The 22,395-nt window shown below is 42.8% G+C and overlaps 1 long non-coding RNA gene across 2 annotated transcripts in view; it reads left to right on the forward strand.

Moving 5' to 3' along the window:
• The first annotated feature begins 773 nt into the window (after window positions 1-773).
• LOC147523122 (uncharacterized) overlaps window positions 774-22,395 on the forward strand; it is a 30,997-nt gene continuing 9,375 nt past the window's right edge. Inside the window, exon 1 of one of the 2 annotated variants that reach the window (XR_015215708.1) lies at window positions 774-993. This is a non-coding gene — a long non-coding RNA (uncharacterized LOC147523122). Of the gene's footprint in view, window positions 994-8,005; window positions 8,307-22,395 lie in introns of those variants that run through there. The other variant, XR_015215710.1, reaches the window with a different exon arrangement.

Here is a 22,395-nt window from a genome sequence, read left to right on the forward strand (position 1 = left end):
AAAGAAAATGGTAAAACTTAAAAAGTCAAGTAACTAGTACATACCAGTCTACCATTCAAAACGCTAAACTAGCGTCCTCTAATCTAATGTTGGATACTGACTTTAAAAAAAGCCCATTTTAAACCATACGAGCCCATATGATGGGCCTATTTCCTTCGGCCATTCACTGCCTTCGCCCCAAAACCAATTTTGCTGCTACACAAGGGTTGCCTCTTCCTTGATTTTTTTATATATAAAAAAACTTGTTCACCACAAAGCCCCCAAAATAGACCTCGAACGATGTCGACACCATTAAGAGCTGATATTCTGACACTGTTTCGAGCTCTACTACGAACAGCAAATAATGGTGTGTTTGTTAAATTTTAACTCATGGAAAGGAAAGGAAATAAAATGGGTGGTCCACTATGGAATGGAATGGAAAGGAAATAATTTTAAATGGTATGTGTTTGGTAAACTGGGGAAAGGAAAGTAAAAACTGGGGAAAGGAATAATCATGTTTGTTTGCAAAAGCTATGGAAAGGAATAATTGTATTGTTGGGTCATGGGTGTATTAGTAGTAAGTCCCTATCTATTTATTTCCTTTCCTTTCCTTTCCACAAAATTTTCAGGGGTTAGCTAAGGACACAAAACCTTTTCCATTTGTTTCCATATGGAAAAGCCCATTTCCTTTCCATGGGTAAACAAACGCCTTAAAAACTATGGAAAAGGTGGACCACTCTTATTTTCCTTTCCTTTCCATAGTGTTTCCATCATAACAAACACACCCTAAGTTTCCAGATTACAACATAAGAGAATACGCAAAGAGGAGAACAATAGATGGGTTTCATGAAAACAGGAAACTTTCCAACCCTTCATTACCTTCATCTACTTTCACTGATGCCAAGTTTCAACTTGAAGTTGTTAAAAGACAAGCTATTGTTTACTCACTTTATGCTCCTAAAGTCAAGAGTATTATGGAGACTCAAAGCTGCTAAATCACTAATGGAGTGCTGGGTATATTGTTTTATTTCTTCTTTCACTATTTCTGTTAGTTTTTGGATTTTTCATGTTCAAATAATGATAAACAATTATGCTTTATGATAATTAGTTAAGATTGAAGAATGGGCATGTCACGGGTGTGTGATGGTTTTTGTGTTTGAATGGATATTAGGAAGAAGATTTTTTAAATACCTGTTTAAAATATTTGTGGGTTGTAGTGTAGTAATTGTGAGTCCACGCGAGGTTCAGTAGATCTTGTTAGATTGAGTTATTTTAAGGGATGCCTATCATAGGTGATTGTTATTTCCATTCTAGCTTACTACTGCTTTAGAATTGGGATTTGTCTGTGTTCTGTGTTATAAATCATAGCACCTGGGGATTGGTTTAGGTTTTATATACTCAGTCGTTTTTACAACGGAATATGTTACGACTTTTATGTAGTTTGTACTGTTTGATTTATGTGGGTTTTTGGTTGGTCACGTTTTATTTAGAGGTGGGATTATTTGGTAGTCTACATGTGGAACTTTAATTCAGAGATGTGTGGTTTGGTTACTGTGGCGCTTCAAAATCCCTTTGTTGTAGTTCCCTATCTTTTTAGTGGAGTTGTAGAATGTGAAATGCCGATAGATTGGAACTTTTAACATTCTAGTTTAAGAGTTTAGCCTGTGACTCTTGGAAATCCCCTGATCTAATGCCAAAAGATATCTTTGGTGTAAACGTGGTATGGTGGAAACAACTATTTCTCTATCTCAGTGATATATCTACTCAAACTAGTAGCATGTGAGAATGACTCTTACCATGGAAGCAGGGACGGAGCCAGGAATTTGGGTTAGGGGGGCAAGGTATATGAGGGGGCTGTAGTACACTATCCTGAATTTTTTTGGTGGGGGAAGGCTTATAGATTTCAGAATTTTGGTACTGGTTGTAGTGTAGTTTCTTGGGTTTTCAAAACTTTTGCACCCCCTTGCTTGGAAGGATATAAAACTTGAAATAAAGGGTAGTTTCCTGCAGATTCAAAGATATCTCCTAAACTTTTGGTGATTTGGTTTTTTAGCCTTTATGATTTTCATAATCAATTCATTGGAATTTTATCTGAATTTGACAACTTTTTAGTCTAGCTTTCTTTCTATCTTTCTCTATATGCATTATGCATCTGTGTTTGCAAAGTAACATATTAGAGATCTTCTTATGCTCCGTCACCTATTTTGCTCCTTATACTTTTACGTGACTCGTGACTTTTGGTTTCTTCTTTTGATCCACCCTGCTTCATGCTCAGTGCTCACACTCCAGCAGAGACGCAGAGTACATGGATTATTGTACTGAGTACCATTTTTTAGATTCTTCCTCAGACCAACTCTTAAATTAGGAAATTGACACCATGGCACATGAGTATCATTATCTTTTTTAGACCAAATATTTTCTCCAGTATTGTTTGTGTGTCTACTTCTTTTTTTGTAATTTATAGTTTTTGCTTTTTCTTGACGAAGAGCATGTGGTTAAACTAAACACGTCTATTAGGTGACTAAACCATCTGTTTCTCATGATTGCAAAACTAAGAACCTGCCAAAGGCCTCAAGTTGCATAAATTCAATATCTCTACAGTCCAGTTTTACCATATATTTTTGTGGAATAGGCTTGGATAGTTTAGAATCCACGAGCAACTGCGCAGTTGCCTAGATAGTAGGGATTTTCTTCTTCCCATCCCACACACACAAAAAAAAACGCTTATATATGAATGTTGCACATATTCTGAACTGTTTTGGAGACAATTCAACTATGTTGCCAATTTTTGAATCTGAGGATTTCTGTATAGGCCCCCTACTATTTATCCGATATGCTCTTTCAAGTGGTGTTGTTCTTTATATGATTGAGGATCTCATGAATGTTTAGTATATTGGTTCTGCATAGTCTTTTTTGGATTATACTTTTAGTCTGGTTACTCTGCCAAAACATTAAATTAGTGCAGATAAAATGCTTATAACTTGTTTGGAAATATTATGTGTGCAGAGTCCCTTTCTCTGTCAGGCTTACTAAAAAGTTTTACTATGCAGATTTATGTTTCCTAGCTCACACGATATTAAGGCTTTGGTTTCTGAATCTATGTATGAGGCAACTAAAGGCTTAGTGCTGGATAAAACATAAAAGTCAATACCCCATCTCCAACAGAAAATCCAATGCATAACAAATTTTGCTTCCAAATGAGTAGCTCAGGGATCAGGCACTTACTAAGGGCCAAAATGGTGATTATCGCCACTGAGCTCATTTGATAGTTAGGAAGTGGAAGTAGCTTAGAAGATATGTACATTTAAGTTGTTTATATATAAAAGAAGTAACCAGGAAATGAGTTGGTTATTGACTAATCTTTTGCTTGCAATCTTTTTGGGTGTGGAGTCGAACGATTCTCATTTTAAGTTGTGTCATTTTCAACTTATTGAGTTATTATCCGTCAGACAAAGGGCTCTGTCCTGCTTTATTATTTTTGAGTTTCAGCTGCCAACTATTATGGGAGTTTTCTTCATATTTCTGGCGTAACTAGTATGTAAGTGAATAAGTGCTAAATCAAACAAGTTTCTCAAAGGTTACCACCATTCTTTTTTGCATACAATTCCTGTTAAGGGTGCACTAGTGTCCAGTGGCACCCGCTTTGCACGCTCTGGCAACTCTGCAACCAGCAAGTTGGGTGTGGTTATCCTCACGCTTACTAAACCTAAATTACACACATGGTCCTCTAAAAGCTTATGATGCATTGAAAAAAAAGAGAAACAAACGATACTTGAAAATATGTCTGAGATAATTCATGTGGTATTGGGGTTTTCCGTTTGTAGGATACTTTGGGGCCAAAGCTTGGCGCTAGATTAGCATATTCTGAGCCTTTGGATGAGCTATGCAATTTAGGACTTTAAAATTTGTATTTCATGAAGATGTTTCATTGAGAACCGAGGTGATGTTACTACTAATGTTTTAATGTGTTGCGATCAAAATTGATGAGAAAAAAAGCTCTAGTTCCAGTAACATATGACCCACAATATGTTGAGGTCAGTAGTGGCTAAGTGTAAGACATTTTACATGGGTGCCGCACTAACAATTGACTTCAATGTTGTCTTTCTTCAGGTCTTTCTCCCGCACTAACAAGTTGTTATGTTTGTGGAGCCTGATCACCACATGGGTTTCCAAATTGGAATTGGAAACCAAACACAGCCATCACATGAAGCCTTATCCAAATCGGTTTTGGTTTTGATAACCATTAGTTCATGGAGTTGGTTATGTACTAGGACTCTATAAGTGGAGTTGGTTATCATAACCAACTACTACACATGATTCTTATCTCAATCAGTTTTAATTTCCTTTTTTTGCTTTAGGACTTGTATTAGATGGGAATCTATAAATAGAACCCCATCCTTATAGTTTTATAATCACACATTAGAGAGAAACTTGAGAGCATAGATTACAAATTAGGTGAGCTATTTTGTGAGTGCTTTGTGTGAGATTGATTGAGAAAGATATATTAGTGTTTGTAACTACTTCTACAAGAGTGCTAGCTAGAACTTTTTTCTTAGGGATGGAATAAGTTTGAGCTTGTTACAACAATTTTACAAGTTTTGTGATTTTGTGATATGGGTATTCAAGAGAGCGAAAAAAAAAGACGATTTTGAGAGATTCTCCACTCACTCCCTACTGCTAGTAGTTATACTAGTTTGTAGGCACGACCACGCCCCAAAAATACCAAGTTCACTCATCGCTCGAGAAGAACCCGACTAAGCTCGAAAGTAGAAAAGTTGTCGAGAAGAACCCGACTAGGCTCGGAGGTACAAAATTTAGCATGGACCATGGTCGATCTCATTGTGAGTCTGAAATTTAACACAGAGGCCCATTTGTTTAGCCCGCCCCACTTTATACTCTAGTAACCTGAAAAGACGCATCTGTTCAATGTCCGTGTTCCCCACAAGCCCAAAACAGACCACGAACGATGTCGCCACCATCAAGAACTAAGATTCTGACACTGTTTCAATCTCTCCAGTCCAATTTTACCATATATTTTTGTGGAATAGGCTTGGATAGTTTAGAATCTACAAGCAACTGCGCAGTTGCCTAGACAGTAGGGATTTGTCTTCCCATTTCCCCCCAAAAACTGATGATCTCTTCTTACCAGTTGCCATAGTTTATTTCTCGTTTAGTAGGCACGACCATGCCCAAAAATATAAAATTCACTCAGCCAACTCGAGAAGAACCCGACTAGACTCGAAAGTACAAAAGTTGGCATGGACCATGGTCGATCTCAATGTGAGCCTGAAGTTTAACACAGCGACCCATTTGTTTAGCTCGGCCCACTTTATACTCTTAGAGTGTTGTTTTGACTTTTGAGGGGTGATAAGATTAAATTCCCCGGCAGCGGCTCCATTTGATAATATTAAATTCCCCAGCAGCGGTGCCATTTGATAAGATTAAATTCCCCAGCAGCGGCGTCATTTGATAAGATTATATTTGATAGTTTTACCCGCGAATAAAGCGATGAAACTCTCAACGCAAGTAAAACTAAAACTGAACTTCGCTAGAGGCTTTATCAAAGATTTCTACTCTCGAATCTATCGAAATAGAGTGGAGTAAAAGATTCGTTCCACTCCTAGTTCTTTAGAATTAGCGTTTCCTAAGATTATCAATCTATCCAAAGTCAATGAGAGATTTACAAAAATTATACTACGATGAAAATTATACTAACAAGATACGAATAACTCAAACTACGGAATTTCTAAATTGACTTTATGATAATTAGGGGGGATTGATTCCACCTTAACTCAACTTAATCAACTAACCAAGAAATGTTGCAATCCAAATCAAAATGCTTCCGCATAACAAATTGGTAATTCTAATCCCTAATTATTCATGGCAATCTCTACCAAATAATAACTAGCATGTAAAGTACTCAAACCCATTCTCATGGTGAACTAATTACTTCTAGAATTGAATAGATTTCTACGGCCATTTCTACGCTAATCGAAATCAAGTTTTCATCAAGACTTTTCAAACCCCTCTAATGGAGGTTTAGCCTTGATTCATCATGCTATCATTTCCAATTGAATTTAAACAAGACATCATATAAAGATTATAACTTTGCTTATTTCAACTCGAATGGAAATCTAAAATTGCTAGATTTAATTGAAACTAATAATGATAAATATTAAATCTATGAATTGAAACTAAATAATTAATGGAAAATGAAACTAGATTATCAAGAACAACTAATTTTATTAATCTAATAAATAAATAGCAATTGATTCAAATCCTTAATTAAAACAAGATAATAAAATGCTAATTAATTTAATTGAGTCTAAAATCTAGATCTAAAACTTATCTCTAATGGCTACCTTCAAAACTAGATCTATAAATAACTAATCTAACCTTATTAATCTAATGAATAAATAAAATACTGATTCAAACTTAATTCAAAACAAGGAAAAATGAAAACTAATTAAATGGAGTCTAACTACTTATTTTCTAATCTAGATCTATCTTATTCTAACCCTAAAATTCCATTTAAAATTATCTACCATTTAGGTATAACTAGCTACCATTAACAAGAGCTAAGCTTTTTGTTTTTATATGCCTCAGATCCAAAAATCGTGCATGGGCTTGGAGCTATGTTTTGGGCCTGAAAATCGGGCCCAAAACCCAATTCTTTCAGTCCAAAAAGGGGTTTTCAGTTAGATTTGGCTTCTACAGACTTTTCGTCTATTTTTGCTCCTCTGCTTGGGTCGAGGCTTGGACCACTGGAAAGATCTTTCCGAGCCGGTTGTTTTGACATAAGGTAGGCCCAATTCTGAGGTATGAGTCCAAAGATACGGTCTTCGGAAGTTCTGCTGACTTTGTGCACTATTTCTACCCGCATGGACTTTGACTTTTTAGCTTTTGACCAGGCTTTATAAAGGCTTTTTCTCCTTGAATCTTGGCCTTTAATTACAGAACTTCTTAGCAACCAACCCTTGCTCCTTTATCTCGCCAAAGTGGTACATTTCTACACATAATTGACTTCAATGCCTGAAATTAGGGATGTAATATGGGGCGGGTCGGGTCAACTGCGGGTCAAATAGTGATAGGTCGGGGAGGGGAGGGTCTAGGCGATACAAATCCAGTGGTCCCCGATGGGGTGGGGCGGGTCGGGTGGAAATTATCATTTTAACCCAATTTCACCAAAAAAAAAAAACTTTCTAATTCTGCAAGTAATATATTTCCAATTCACAACGTAGAGAAAAAAATTGAATCAATCAATAAAAAATAAAAAAAAAAAAAAAAAAAACTTGAACTTGAACCAAAAACCATATTTGCAAATTTGAAATTTCTTTCTCGTGATTTACCATTTGTAAATTGATTATTTTCCATAGCATGATAAAATGAATATTGGAACTAGGATCTATGGTACAAAATAATAAAATATAAACTAAAAGAATTTGAAATTAATACAAAGATGAATGATTCATCTTCTCCAAAATTCAAAAGTTGAATTTGAATTTTTGATATTTGCCCAATGTTCAAACTTGAATATTTGTAATTGATGTTGAACTCATAAGTTTGTGTTTATATCTCCCAAATTCCTACAAAAGTTAAAAGAAAATATAAAATTAATACAAAAATATTATAGTTAGAGTCTTAAAATTGTGCGGGTCAATGTGGTTGGGTCAACGGCTTTTCACACGGTACGGGTCGGGCGGCTTGACGGATCGGGTTTGAGCATAGAACCTACACCCATAGCCCGACTGCGTAAAAATGGTGGCGGGGCAGGGCAGGTCTGTTTTCGGGTCGGTGCTGGTTTGGGTGGCAGGTGAAGACCGAGTACCCTACCGGATGATGGGTCAACGGTTTTTTTTACACTCCTACCTGAAATACATAAAAGTACGTAATCAGCATTAACTCTTATTTATTACTCACATAATTGGTCTAAAAGTATTATTGTTAAGGAGTTAAAACTACAGTTTTGGGCTCTTATCAAGGGGTAACCTGAAAAGAGCATCTGTTCACCACAAAGCCCCAAAAACTAACCTCGAACGATGTCGACACCATCAAGAGCAGAGATTCTAACACTGTTCGAGCTCTACTATGAATAGCAAATAAGTTTCCAGATTACAACATAAGAGAATACGCAAAGAGGAGAACAATAGATGGGTTTCATGAAAACAGGAAACTTTTCGACCCTTCATTAGTTTCATCTGCTTTCACTGATGCCAAGTCTCAATTTGAAGTTGCTAAAAGACAAGCTATTGTTTACTCACTTTATGCTCCTAAAGTCAAGAGTATTATGGAGACTCAAAGCTGCTAAATCACTAATGGACTGCTGGGTATATTGTTTTATTTCTTCTTTCACTATTTCTGTTAGTTTTTTGGATTTTTCATGTTCAAATAATGATTAAAAAAATTATGCTTTATGATAATTAGTTAAGATTAAAGAATGGGTATATATGTCACGGGTGTGTGATGGTTTTTGTGTTTGAATGGATATTAGGAAGAAGATTTTTTAAATACCCGTTTAGAATATTTGTGGATTGTAGTGTAGTAATTGTGTGTCCACGCGAGGTCCAGTAGATCTTGTTATATTAAGTTATTTTAAGGGATGCCTATCATAGGTGATTGTTATTTCCGTTCTAGGTTACTACTGCTTTTGAATTGGGATTTGTCTATCTTTTGTGTTATATATCATAGCACCTGGGGATTGGTTTACGTTTTATGTACTCAACGGAATATGTTACGACTTTTATGTACTCAGTCGTTTTTACAACGGAATATGTTACGACTTTTATGTAGTTTGTACTGTTTGATTGATGTGGGGTTTTTGGTTGGTCATGTTTTATTTAGAGGTGGGATTATTTGGTAGTGTGATGTGGAACTTTAATTGATCTTTGTGTGGTTTGGTTCTTGTGGTGCTTCAAAATCCCTTTGTTGTAGTTCCCTATCTTTTTAGTGGAGTTGTATAGTGGAGTTGTAGAGTGTGAAATGCCGATAGATTGGAACTTTTAACATTCTAGTTTAAGACTCTAGCTTGTGACTCTTGGAGTAAAACCATATTCGCATTGGATTTTGAATTCCCCGATTTAATGCCAAAAGATATCTTTGGTGTAAACGTGGTATGGTGGAAACAACTATTTCTCTGTCCAGTTGATATATCTACTCAAACTAGTAGCATGTGAGGATGACTCTTACCTTGGAAGCGAGGGGACGGAGCCGGGGAATTTGGGTTAGGGGGCAAGGTATATGAGGGGTCAGAGTACACTATCCCGAATTTTTGGGAGGAAGAAGGCTTATAGATTTCGGAATTTTGGTACTAGTTTCCTGCAGATTCAAATATCTCCCCTAAACTTTTGGTGATTTGGTTTTTTAGCCTTTATGATTTTCATAATCAATTCATTGGAATTTTATCTGAATTTGACAACTTTTTAGTCTAGCTTTCTTTCTATCTTTCTCTATATGCATTATGTATCTATGTTTGCAAAGTAACATATTAGAGATCTTCTTATGCTCCGTCACCTATTTTGCTCCTTATACTTTGACGTGACTCGTGAGTGACTTTTGGTTTCTTCCTTTGATCCACCCTGATTCATGCTCAGTGCTCACACTCCAGCAGAGACGCAGAGTACATGGATTCTTGTACTGAGTATCATCTTTTAGATTCTTCCTCAGACCAACTCTTAAATTAGGAAATTGACACCATGCCACATGAGTATCATTATCTTTTTAGACCAAATATTTTCTCCAAAAGTATTGTTTGTGTGTCTACTTTTTTTGTAATTTATAGTTTTGCTTTTTCCCCGACGAAGAGCATGTGGTTAAACTAAACACGCCTATTAGGTGGTGAACCATCTGTTTCTCATGATTGCAAAACTAAGAACCCGCCAAAGGCCTCGGGCTGCCTAAATTTAGTATCTCTCCAGTCCAGTTTTACCATATATTTTTGTGGAATAGGCTTGGATAGTTTAGAATCTACAAGCAATCGCTAGCTAGCTTGATTACCTAGACAAGCAGGATTTGTCTTCCCATTTCCCAAAAACGATGATCTCTTTTTACCGGTTGCCATAGTTTATTTCTCGTTTAGTAGGCACGACCACGCCCAAAAATATAAAGTTCACTCAGCCAACTCGAGAAGAACCCGACTAAGCTTGAAAGTACAAAAATTGGCATGGACCATGGTCGATCTCAATGTGAGCCTGAAGTTTAACACAGAGGCCCATTTTTTAGCCCGGCCCACTTTATACTCTTAGAGTGTTGTTTTGACTTGTGAGGGGTAACCTGAAAAGAGCATCTGGTGGATGAATGGCGTATTTATAAGGCAAAAAAGAAAATGGTAAAACTTAAAAAGTAGGTAGGCTGTGTAGGAATATGCTTAGACTAGTAACTACTACATACCAGTCTACCACAAAATGCTAAACTAGCGTCCTCTAATGTTGGATACTGACTTTAAAAAAAGCCCCTTTAAAACCATACGGGCCCATATGATGGGCCTATTTCCTTCGTCCATTCACTCCCTTCGCCCCAAAACCAATTTTGCCGCTACACAAGGGTTGCCTCTTCCTCAATTTTTTTTATATATAAAAAAACCTGTTCACCACAAAGCCCCAAAAACAGACTGTTGTGACCTATCTCTTCTCCTCCTCTCCTATTCTATTTATAATTCCCCTACTCTCCCTTGGGCCCTCCATCTGTCCATTCATCTCTCGGTCTATGGATTGCCACGTGGTAAGTTCCCGTACGACGTTAGGGTTTCGCCCTTGCTCCTGCTGGGCACGTGTCCAGATGGTTCAATTCCATGTCAACTAGCCTTCCGCGCCGCGGCTCTCCGCTGTCGGTCCTCGGTTCTCGGCCTCCATACTTGACTCCCATGTCCCTAGTCTTAAATAACATGCCCGTCGTCCCACACCCAGTCCTCTTCCTGGATCCATTACCCGCCGGACCCTCGGCCCTCATAAATTGGTTCGCTACAATGCCCCCTCTCGAGTCCGCGAACCTCCTGAATGTTTGTGGGCTCGAGAACTCAAATTACCTGCCTTTTTCCTTGGCTTCTGTTGCACGCCTTTCTATCAATGGCGCACGTGTCCCCCGCGTGCTTGGTTCGGGTCGCCTCGTTTTCTGCTCCTCCACGTGTCACCTTTCCTCTGGTTCAACTGACGGCTCCTTGGTTTTCGATCCTATTCCTTTCCCCTTTTACCCCCTTCACGCTTCAACTTCCACTCACTTCTTCTTTCCTTCTCATTTCTTTCTCACCTTTCTTCTTCTTCCTTACCAGACGCCATTTTTGAACTCTCCCCTTTCTTCCCACACTACTCTCGCCCCATTTTACATTCGACCCCTTCCCCTTTCTAGTTTTCCTCCCACTCCTCCACTCTATACACTTCGCCTACTCAAGCGTTTGCCTCTGCTGCTGGATTGGTGCACCAGGTTGGTAATCTTTTCTCTTTAACTTTTGCATTTCTTTTTGTGAACCGTTCATATTCCTTAGCTCTCTCCCATGTCGGATTCCCAATCCGACGGTCCGACTTCCTCGCGGTCATATGCGGAGGACTTGATCCCACCACGGCCCCCTCCACTACTGGGCGGCCTTTCAAACTTCCACCGCCTCCCCCACGCTCCCGTCGACCTAATCTGGAAGCGATTAGGGTTGGCTATGGCATCCCAGACGACATCCTCCTCGAGCACGTGCCCGACGTGACTCACTTCCCTCATCTGGTCTCCCCCAAACCTGGGTGCCTCGTGGTCACAGTTGGCCAAATTGTCTCTGGCTTGCGACTACCGCTGTCTCGACTAGATGTCAAAGTATGTAACCACTTCAACATTCCACCCTGCCAGGGTATAGGCAATTTTTGGCGTATCATGTATGCCGCGAACTATTACAACCTCCACCATGAGCCCCGAATAGTCCTCCGCGACATAATTTCTCACTATTACATACGCAAGAGTACCAAAGATGTGAGCGTTGGATACCACTCTTTTTGCGTCCGTCTCGGTAAACAGTCCTTCATTCTCAAACTCACCACCTCGGACAAAACTTGGCATCACTACCCCCTGTATGTCTTTGGTAATTTCTTGTCCGCGGATGTTCCATCTGAAGTGACTCTCAACCATCTCACCTTCCTGCCTCGCGGTGAGTTCGCTTTCTTGCCTCTCTTTCTTATATTGACTATGCTGTGGACTCACTCCTTATCTTTATTTCTCTCTTGTGTAGGTTGGAAGTCTGACTCCAAATCCCGATTTTACGTCGGCTTGAAGTCCGCAATCTTTGAACAAATCCGCAATCTGGGCTCTTCTCAAGCTGAAGTCCTCGGCATAGATCCCTCCCACGGAACCCCCTTATTGACTGACCCCTCTCTGCACACCTTGGGTAAATATTCAGCTCCATTTTATCGTCCACCGCCCCCCGAAGAACGAAAGCCTCATCCTTCACCGCCCTCACTATCCACCTCCCATCCTTCCCAAAGTAAACCTCGTCGCCGCGGCTTCACTCGTAAAACCACCAAGTCTTAGGCCCGGGCTCGGGCTCTAGAGGAGATAGTCAGAAGGTCCACTGCCCACCTTCCTTCTCCGCCCCGCCAATATACATCTCCTTCCTTCCGCTCCCTTGCTGACTGGGACGATCAATATATTCCTCCAACTTCCCTCCCGGTGACTCATCGCCTCCCCCATGGGCGTCTCCAAGATTAAAGGTCATTTGTTTCGACGGCGACTTCGGCGATGAAGTGACCGAAATCCCCAACTCCTGCGCTGTCCTGGCCTCAGCTGTCCCCCACACATCCGCGGATCTGTCGTCTGAAGAGCCCCCCCACAAGCGCAGCAGGTCGTCTCTACCGCAAGCCTTTCTGTGGCTCCTTCGCCCTCTCCCCATCTACAGCGTCCTGGCAAAGAAACCGCTCGCTCTCACCATGGGTCCGCGGCTCCGGAAACTTTCCGCCCCCACTTCAAGGTGCGTGGCCGCTCGGTCAATGTAGAGGATTCTGCTCTAGAAAACCCTGCTGTGGCCTCGGCCATGTTCTACGGCTCCCATCTTCCCCGCGACTTGGCTTATGCCGATTCTGGGACCTTTGAACAGTATCGCACCTCTCTGTATGCCGGCTGGGAGAAGGTATGTCTCTCTTGCACACCTTTCACTTTCTGCTTTGCTCCTTATTCTGACTGCTCTTCCCTTGCTAGGTGGGCTTGGACATGGCCTATATGATCCGCGGCCTCTTCTCTTCCCTGAATTCTGTGGAATCCTTAGAGAAGGAGGTCGGCGGCCCCAATGGACTAAGGGCCACCTGTGCACGCCTCCAAGATGATCTGTCGGCCGCGAACATGGCCAAACTTCGAGCTGAAGATGAATTGAGGACCGCTGAAGCTTCCCACCAGGCCTTTATGGACGGAGTGAACGACCGTTTAAGCAAACAATGGGAAGCCCTTGTCCTCCAACATAAGGAGAATACGGCCGCTCTCCTTCTGCAACACACTCAGGACATGGAGCAGCTGCGGATAAGCTTCAAAGCTCAAGCTGACAAAATGTGGTGGCCAAGCTTTTGCCGAGGAACATCTTGGCGTTTACTCAAAGAAGGCCGACTCCTCCCCGAAAAGCCTCCCTCTCCCATGTCGGAAGATCCAGCAGTCACGGTCCCCATTGCCGCAGAGCAGCTTTGTTTTAAGGTGGATTGGCGTTGCCCCCTCGATCCGCTGCCTGAAGACTCTGTTTGTGAGGCCGCCTCCCCGGGCCCTAACTCGAGTGCTCTCGACCATGTTCCTCTTGTCGAAGATCTGTTGCAGACTTTAGACTAGCCCCACGTTGGATGTCTGTTATTGTACTAGCTATTTTGTAACTGAGTTTTCCAACTAAGTGTGCCGTTGATCTTATTTTTTCTTTCCCTTTTTACTTGTGTGTTGGTTTGATTAAGAACTGTTTCACTCTTCCCGATTATATGTATGATCTCTTAGTTTTAATTGCTGTTTTGTTTCGTCCTTTCCTGCCTCTATTCTTTCTCATTTCGTCATTCTCTACACTGGGGCCTTCTATCTTCTTGCCCCCACGTGTGATCCACGCCATTTCGAGAATGTCTCTTTCCGCCGGAGTCACTTTCGTCGACTTCGAAAGTTCCATCGGGGCAGCTCAACCTGCCGTGGACCCGATTTAAACACTTCGACCGTGGAAGGCTCCTCCCCACCACGGCCTCTTTTTGGAGTGGCTTCGCCTACCGCTGGGCTTCTCTCTTTTCCCCCGGTGCAGCGTATGCCTTTCTTCCGCGGAAGGCTCTCTCAGATCCGCGGCTCTAACTTGAGGTGGACCCCTCGTCCTCGGGAGTCTCTTGCCCTCAACCGTGTTTAGCCTGACTGTTACAGTTTATGCAGGATGGCGAAATTTACTCCTCAAAAGTGCCATTGTATTATATATTTACAAACAGCTCCAGTGTATCATTCTGGACTTTTGTTACATTCAAACATAAAACTTTTTTAACATTCTCACATTCCATGGCTTTTCTAGCACTTTTCCTTCCACTGTTCTTAGCTTGTAAGTACCAGCTCCTCCTACGTCGACCACCGTATAGGGCCCCTCCCAGTTTGGCCCGAGCTTTCCGTCACTCTCTCTTGGTACTCTGCATCACTCGTCGCAATACGGCATCCCCTACTCTGAACTGTCGCGGCTTGACTCTCTTGTTATAACGTCTCTGAAGGCTGCGGTGATATTCCTCTAGTCTGATTCGCGCCGCATCTCTTCTCTCTTCGGTGTTAAAAGTCATATCGGCACGCTAATATGCCCTCGTTCAGCCCCGTCTCCACCGCTCTCTTTGTCCTCGCTAAATTGGTCGCTACCATTTAAAGGTGGGAATCACGACCTCGACCCCGTAAGCTAAAAGAAGGGAGTTTCCCTCGTCGACGGCGGGCGTGGTCCCCAGATGCCCAAAGAACATGACTCGGTTCATCTTAGGGGTGGGCAATGGGCGGATTCGGGCTAGCCCGGCCCTAAACATTTAAAGCCCTTCGGATATTAGGGCGGGTCGGCCCGCCCTAAAGTTAGCATAGGGTCGGTCGGGCCGGTCACAAGTCTAAACCTCAAGAATTCTTTCCTCGACCCGACCCTAGCCCCTTTTTAAAGGCTTTAGGGTCGGGCTTTAGGCCGCCTATATATTTTTTTTTTTTACTACATCGGTTTTAAAACTCATTTATATTACAAAATGTACAATATTAATCTACAAACTCAAAGTCCAACCAATCTAGTAATAATCCCGTATAAGTCCAAAATTTAAAATGCACATCCACAATCTAATGAACTCAAGTACATCGAGAGTTCGAATTTGTTCTTCCTTGTACTCAAACCTCACTAAAATTACATTTAACATTGAAATACATAGACAAATAATTATATTATCATTTTAAAGGAAGAAGTAATAGATATAAAGAAGAAACATAATAGTTTTGGTTAAGGGTCATGGAAGTTGTTAAACTATTTGTAATATCATAAATTATTTCTATAATAGATTCAAACAAATATAATATTACCTTTCTTCTAATTTAAAAGTGATTCAAGCTTTGTATATGAAAATGAAAATATTGGCTTTTGAACAAGTGATGGAGAAAAGTTTGAGATTACAAATGTCATTTTTCTGACAAAGATTGTTTTTTGGTTTCTATGTTACAAATGTCTGCTCTGTATTTTGCTTTAATGATGTGGAAGGAAACCTTTAGTTTTAGACTTGGCTTGGATGTGAATAAAAATATAATTTATAAGAAATAAGTGAGAAAAGAAATTGAGAATAATAAGTTATGGACTTTGACTTGATGATCAAAGGAATAAAGTCTTATTTTTTATTAGGCTAGTGCTCATTGTTCTTCATGGCTGCTAAGTTGACAAGTTTTTGTTATATAAAACAAGTTATTGGAAGTACCCTTGGGTGTAAGTGATAAATCACAAAGGACAATGTTATTTTAATTGAAAATATTTAACAAAGAGTTGGACAATTATGGTATGTGTATTTATAGTGAAAGTATGAAACAGGGCCGGTTAGGGCTTGGTTAGGGTCGGGCCTATGTTTTAGAATCTTAGCCCTAGCCCTGCCCTAGAAGGCATTAGGGCCGGCCCGGCCCGGCCCTAAACTCTGTGAGGGCTTTAGTTGTGAGGGCTTTATAGGGCTTAGGGTCGGGTCGGTCAGGGCCGGGTTAGGGTCGTTAGGGCCAAATTCCCACCCCTAGTTCATCTGCCCACACTCCTTTCTTATCCTCTAGCTTCCTTTTGAGATTGTTCATAATGGCCTTGTTGGAAGACTCTGCCTGTCCATTGCCTTCTGGATTGTATGGGGCCGAGAACCCCTGCTTCACCTTGTATGCTTGCAAGAACGCCTTCACCTTGGACCCAGTGAACTGGGTTCCATTGTCCGCTATGATAATATATGGCAACCCAAATCTACAGATGATATTCTCCCACAGGAACTTGATCACATGAGTTTCCTTGACCTGTTGCAGGGCCACCGCCTCGATCCATTTGGTGAAATAATGCGGGGCGCCAACATGAATCTCCTCTTGCCGGGTAGCCATGGGCGCGGACCCACTATATCCATTACCCACATCGCGAAGGCCACGAACTTGACACACTATGTAATGGTTCGCTGGTGCAAAGATCATCCGAAGCGAACCGGCACTTCACATCGCTTTTTTAAGTCCAGTCACATCCCTTTTCATGTGTGGCCAAAAGTAGCCCTGTGATATCAACTCTGTGCGCTGTTGTTCTGCCCGCTGAGTGACTTCCGCAATCTCCCCCATGCAACTCCGCCAGCACTTCTAGGGCTAACTTCGGCCCGAGACACTTTAACAAAGGCCCACCAAATTCCTTCGATATAGCTCCCCCCTCTATGAGCATTTTATCTCTCCGGCGACGCCTCGATCTCCTTTTCTCCCCTTTATCTTTCACCACGTTCCCCGACAAAAAACTCTTGATGGGTTTAATCCAACCCCCTTCTTCCTCCTCTGCCTGACATATCTCCGCCATTCTTTCCTCCCCCTCCTCTGTACTAGGTTTCTCCAATCGCTTTACCTTTATCACTCTCTCTTCAGATTCAGGGATTGCGGCCGCCACGTATGCTAGGGCGTCGGCATGTCTGTTCTCACCGCGGCCCAAGTGTATGAACTTAACCTTCGCAAACCCGGCGGCCCTCTTTTGCAGCACTTTCAAATATTTTACCATGCGTGGGCACCGCGCTACAAACCCCCCATTTGCTTGACACACTACCAAATTTGAGTCGGAATACACTGTCAATTCTTTCACCCCCACATCCTCTGCCATTCTCATGCCCGCTATTACTGCCTCATACTCTGCTTCGTTATTTGATGCCGCGAACCTTAACTTCATGGTTAATTCTATTCTGTTGTTTTTTGGCGTGACCAACACTGCTCCTATCCCACTACAAATTAATGCGTGGTGACCCATCAGCGAAGACTCTCCATCCATTCCTCCGATCCTGGGGTCCAACGGCCCCTGTTCCATGACCCTTTTTTCGGCTCCATGACCATCTCTTCCCCGGTGGGTCTTCCATTTGGAAACTCGCGCTAAAATTCTGCCACCGCTGCGCCTTTTCATTGTTCTAATCTGATCATCAGATCTCGTAAGAACTCAACATTCTTCGCCCATTTCAAGCATCCTCCCCGACTTCTCGACTTTCAATGCTTGCTTTAAAGGCGATTTGTCACCACCACTCTGAGTCGCCTCAAAGTAAGGTTTCAACCGGGGCCGAGAACACCAATGCCAAGGCATATTTCTCTATATTCTACTATATCGGGTCTCGACTTCCGGCCAGATGTTTTACTTTGGAAGTACACCGGCTTTTCTAATTTACCCTCAATTCTGACTAGTACCGAGCTAATGGCATATTCCGTGACCCCCAAATATAAGTACAACTTCTCTCCCTGTTCCGGTCGCGACAACATAGGAGCCTTACCTAAATAACTCTTCAACTATTGGAACGCCTCCTCGCACTCCGTGGTCCATTCGAAATCCCGAGTGTTTCTCAGCAACCGATACAACGGCCTACACTTATCTGATGACTTTGAGATGAACCTATTCAAAGCCGCGACCCTTCCTGCAAGTCTCTGCACCTCCTTGACATCCTGAGGCAACGGCATCTCCACTAGGGCTCTTATCTGCTTGGGGTTGGCTTCTATTCCCCGGTGAGTAACTATGTATCCCAGAAACTTCCCTGTAGTGACGCCGAACGTACATTTCTCTGAATTAAGCTTTAAATTGTACAACCGCAGTATTTTAAACGTCTCTTTCAAACCCTCTAGATGCTCTTCCTCCGACATGCTCTTCTCCACCATGTCGTCTATGTAAATCTTAATCCCCTTTCGGATCTTGCTTTCGAACATTTTCTCCCCTAGCCGCTGAAAAGTGGCCCCGGCGTTCTTCAATCCAAACGGCATTCTTGTGTAACAATACGTCCCACCTTCCACTACGAAGGCTGTCTTTTCCTGATCTGGCCCATACATGGCCACCTGGTTATATCCCATTGACGCGTCCATGAAAGAAAACACTTTAAACCCTGCAGTTATATCCACTAGCTCGTCTACTCTCGGCATGGGGTAGCTGTCTTAGGGACATTCTGAATTCACGTCAGTGAAGTTGACGCACATCCGCACCTTGCCGTTCTTCTTAGGTACCTGCCCCTTTCAACCTCGCAACCTCCTCGCGAATTCCTTCGGCGTACCTCGGTCTAATTCCTCGCATCTTCTGTCTTACTGACTTTGCGTCCTCCCTCATGTGTAACCTATGACCTGCGAATTCTGGGTCTAATCCGGTGACTTCCTCGATCATCCATGCAAACACATCTTGGTTGGCAAACAGGAACCGTATTAATTTGCTCTTCCATTCCTCAGACAGGCTGGACCCCACTGATGTGAACTTCTCTTCACCGTCCTCCCCCAAATTCACTATCTCTATCTCATCCAAGGTCTTCGGTCCTTCTGTTAACTCCGCCGACCCCTCCCCGACGGGGCACTATAATTGCTATGCCTGCCTCTTCCTAGAACGCGAGGTCTCTTCCTCTGACCCGCGGATCAATCTCTTCGTACAGACGGTGGCTGTTTTTTGCCGACACGATCCCCGCAGACCTCGTATATCCCGGTAGGGGTAGGGAACCGAATCACTTGGTAGTAGGTGGAGGGAACTGCTTTCATCTCGTGAATCCACCTCCTCCCCAGGATGGCGTTGTACTGCGAGTCGGCATCCACCACCTTAAATCTTGAAAACACTGTAATAGGTCCCGCGGTCACTGGGAGCAAGAGCTCCCCCAAGGGTTCCGTCATGCTTCCGTTGAACCCATACAAATTTGTTGGTGAGGGTCTCAGCTGCTTCCTTTCTATCTTCATTTCTTCCATTGCCCCTCTAAACAGTAAATCCACAAAGATCGCCGCTGATCCACCAACACCCTCTTTACTATGTAATTTCCCATAGTCACCGCGGATCACCAACGGCGTCCTCATCGCGGGAGTCGATGTTTCGAGGTCCGCGTCGGTGAGCGTTATACTCTTCCTTCCTTTCGCGGCTTGATAATCCGCCACATCGACGCCTCGGCTTGTCTCATGTACCTGCTGTACACTTGCCGCTCGCCTTATTCTATCGCGGTGTGCATTGTGGCTCAATATCTCTCCACTGAAGATCACGTTGATCGTTCCCGGTATCCTCCCCTGGGTAGGCGCCTGCTCCCCCTTTTCCTCTTCCGCTATAAACTCCTTCAACAATCCCTTTCCTATCATCCTCTGAATTAACCATCTTAACGCATAGCAGCCGTTCGTCTCATGATTGTGTATTTGATGATAAGCACAGTAGGGTCTGCCTTGTACCTCCACTAGCTTGGTTCGTGGACCCTCATACCCCTGCAAATTCTGAATCAACGGTAGTATTTCACTCAACGATTTATTCAGTGGCACTTGCTCTTCCTCGCGATAGGGCTTTTTGTCTCGACTCTCCCTCCTAGCCTCTTCTCGGCTCCTCGGTCGCGACGAATACCTTCGATATCATTTGCTCCCTTTGTCGAGGGCTCATATCGCCCGGCGCCCCTCGGCTTTGTCCAACGATAACACCGCCTTTCACGGCCTTCACCACCTCATGATGGTGTCCTCATACCGATGTACTTCTCCACCCTCGGTGCAGGTCCCGTAATGTTGCTATCTCATTCTTTGCTACCGACTCATGTACCCTTGTTCCCGGGCGTAACCTCTCGAAAGCTATCACCGCCCGTCCTTTCGCCTAGATTCTCCACTTTCAAAGTCTCGCTTTGAATCTACACAAGAAAAATCTCACCGATTCGCGGACCTTTGCCTTTACGTTGAACAAGGCCGCGATGTCCACCACACGCTTCTTTCGGTGTATGAAGTGATCAATGAACGCGCTCCAACTCCCCGAAAGTTATTAATACTCTTAGAAGGTAGCCTGTAATACCAATCGGATGCTCCCCCTTTTAAGCTTGCCGGGAACATCATACATCTTAGTCCGTCATATCGCGGCTCCTGCCACAACGACATCTGCTGCCGGAAATGATGAATGTGGTCAGCTGGGTCCCCTATTCCATCATACCTCTCAAACCTTGGCTGGTTGAACCTCTTCGGCACCTCCAACTTCCATATCAAATCTGCCAGTGGGTTGCGATTCAACCCCGCCACCACCTGACTCGCCGTACCTCCCACGCCCTTGGTCTGTCCCAGGCTAGCCTTCAGATCGCTGGCTATCATTTCCCTGATTTGTTCCTTAGTGAGCCCCACCACCGTTTGTTCTTCCGCATCAGTTCCCCCTTCCTCCTCTTTCCCTGCTCTAGACACCTCCCTTTCCGACTCCTCTATTGTTTCTCTCTCCCTCCTTAACCCCTCATTTTCCTCCCTCAACCTCGATATTTCCTCATGCAACAACCTTGTTTCCTCTGCTCCAGACATTACTGTCTCTTCCCTATCTTGCTCCTCCCCTTCGTTCCTTATTGACTCCACATCCATCTCGGCGACTGTCGTCTTTTTTGGTCGCCCCACTCTTCTTTTTGTTGCCATCTCACTATTTTTCCCTCTCTCTTTCTTTCTTATCCCCACAGACGGCGCCAAAAGTTGTGACCTATCTCTTCTCCTTCTCTCCTATTCTATTTATAATTCCCCTACTCTCCCTTGGGCCCTCCATCTGTCCATTCATCTCTCGGTCTATGGATTGCCACGTGGTAAGTTCCCGTACGACGTTAGGGTTTCTCCCTTGCTCCTGCTGGGCACGTGTCCAGATGGTTCAATTCCATGTCAGCTAGTCTTCTACGCCGCGGCTCTCCGCTGTCGGTCCTCGGTTCTCGGTCTCCATACTTGACTCCCATGTCCCCAGTCTTAAATAACATGCCCGTTGTCCCACACCCAGTCCTCTTCCTGGATCCATTACCCGCCGGACCCTCGGCCCTCATAAATTGGGTCGCTACACAGACCTCGAACGATGTCGACACCATCAAGAGCTGAGATTCTGACACTGTTTCGAGCTCTACTACGAACACCAAAGAAGTTTCCAGATTACAACATAAGAGAATACGCAAAGAGGAGAACAATAGATGGGTTTCATGAAAACAGGAAACTTTCCGACCCTTCATTACTTTCATCTGCTTTCAATGATGCCAAGTCTCAACTTGAAGTTGTTAAAAGACAAGCTATTGTTTACTCACTTTATGCTCCCAAAGTCAAGAGTATTATGGAGATTCAAAGCTGCTAAATCACTAATGTAGTGCTGGATATATTGTTTTATTTCTTCTTTCACTATTTCTGTTAGTTTTTTGGATTTTTCATGTTCAAATAATGATAAAAAAATTATGCTTTATGATAATTAGTTAAGATTGAAGAATGGGTATGTCACGGGTGTGTGATGGTTTTTGTGTTTGAATGGATATTAGGAAGAAGATTTTTTAAATACCCGTTTAGAATATTTGTGGATTGTAGTGTAGTAATTGTGTGTCCACGCGAGGTCCAGTAGATCTTGTTAGATTGAGTTATTGTGTTTGAATGGATATTCGGGGTTTTGGTACTGGTTGTAGTGTAGTTTCTTGGGTTTTCAAAACTTTTGCGCCTGATTGCTAACTCCTGAGCTAGTTCCATTTCCATAATAAGCGCTTGTTGATACTCTTCAACGATGTTGGAACCTTGAGGTTAAAAGCGAGGAGAGCGCACGAATGCGGGACTGATGGTGTGATGAATGCCGACACTTGAGAAGGCTTTTTGTCCATTCATTCCATGTTTCTGTGGATTGTGGTGAAGCCGACCTGCATAACAGACTCGTTGGGATGGTCATCATTTAATGGAGAGTACGGTAGAAGAGGATGCACAGTGAGGAAGTCTGCCCAGAGCTTGTCCTTTAATGATGGCCTGGGACATAGACAATATAAAATTGGGAAAGCAGGATTGACGTTTGATTGCGCAAGGCGAGCACTTGGA

The sequence above is a fragment of the Coptis chinensis genome, chromosome 1 (genome assembly GCF_015680905.1).
Source record: "Coptis chinensis isolate HL-2020 chromosome 1, ASM1568090v1, whole genome shotgun sequence".
In the NCBI taxonomy this organism is placed as follows: Eukaryota; Viridiplantae; Streptophyta; class Magnoliopsida; order Ranunculales; family Ranunculaceae; genus Coptis; species Coptis chinensis.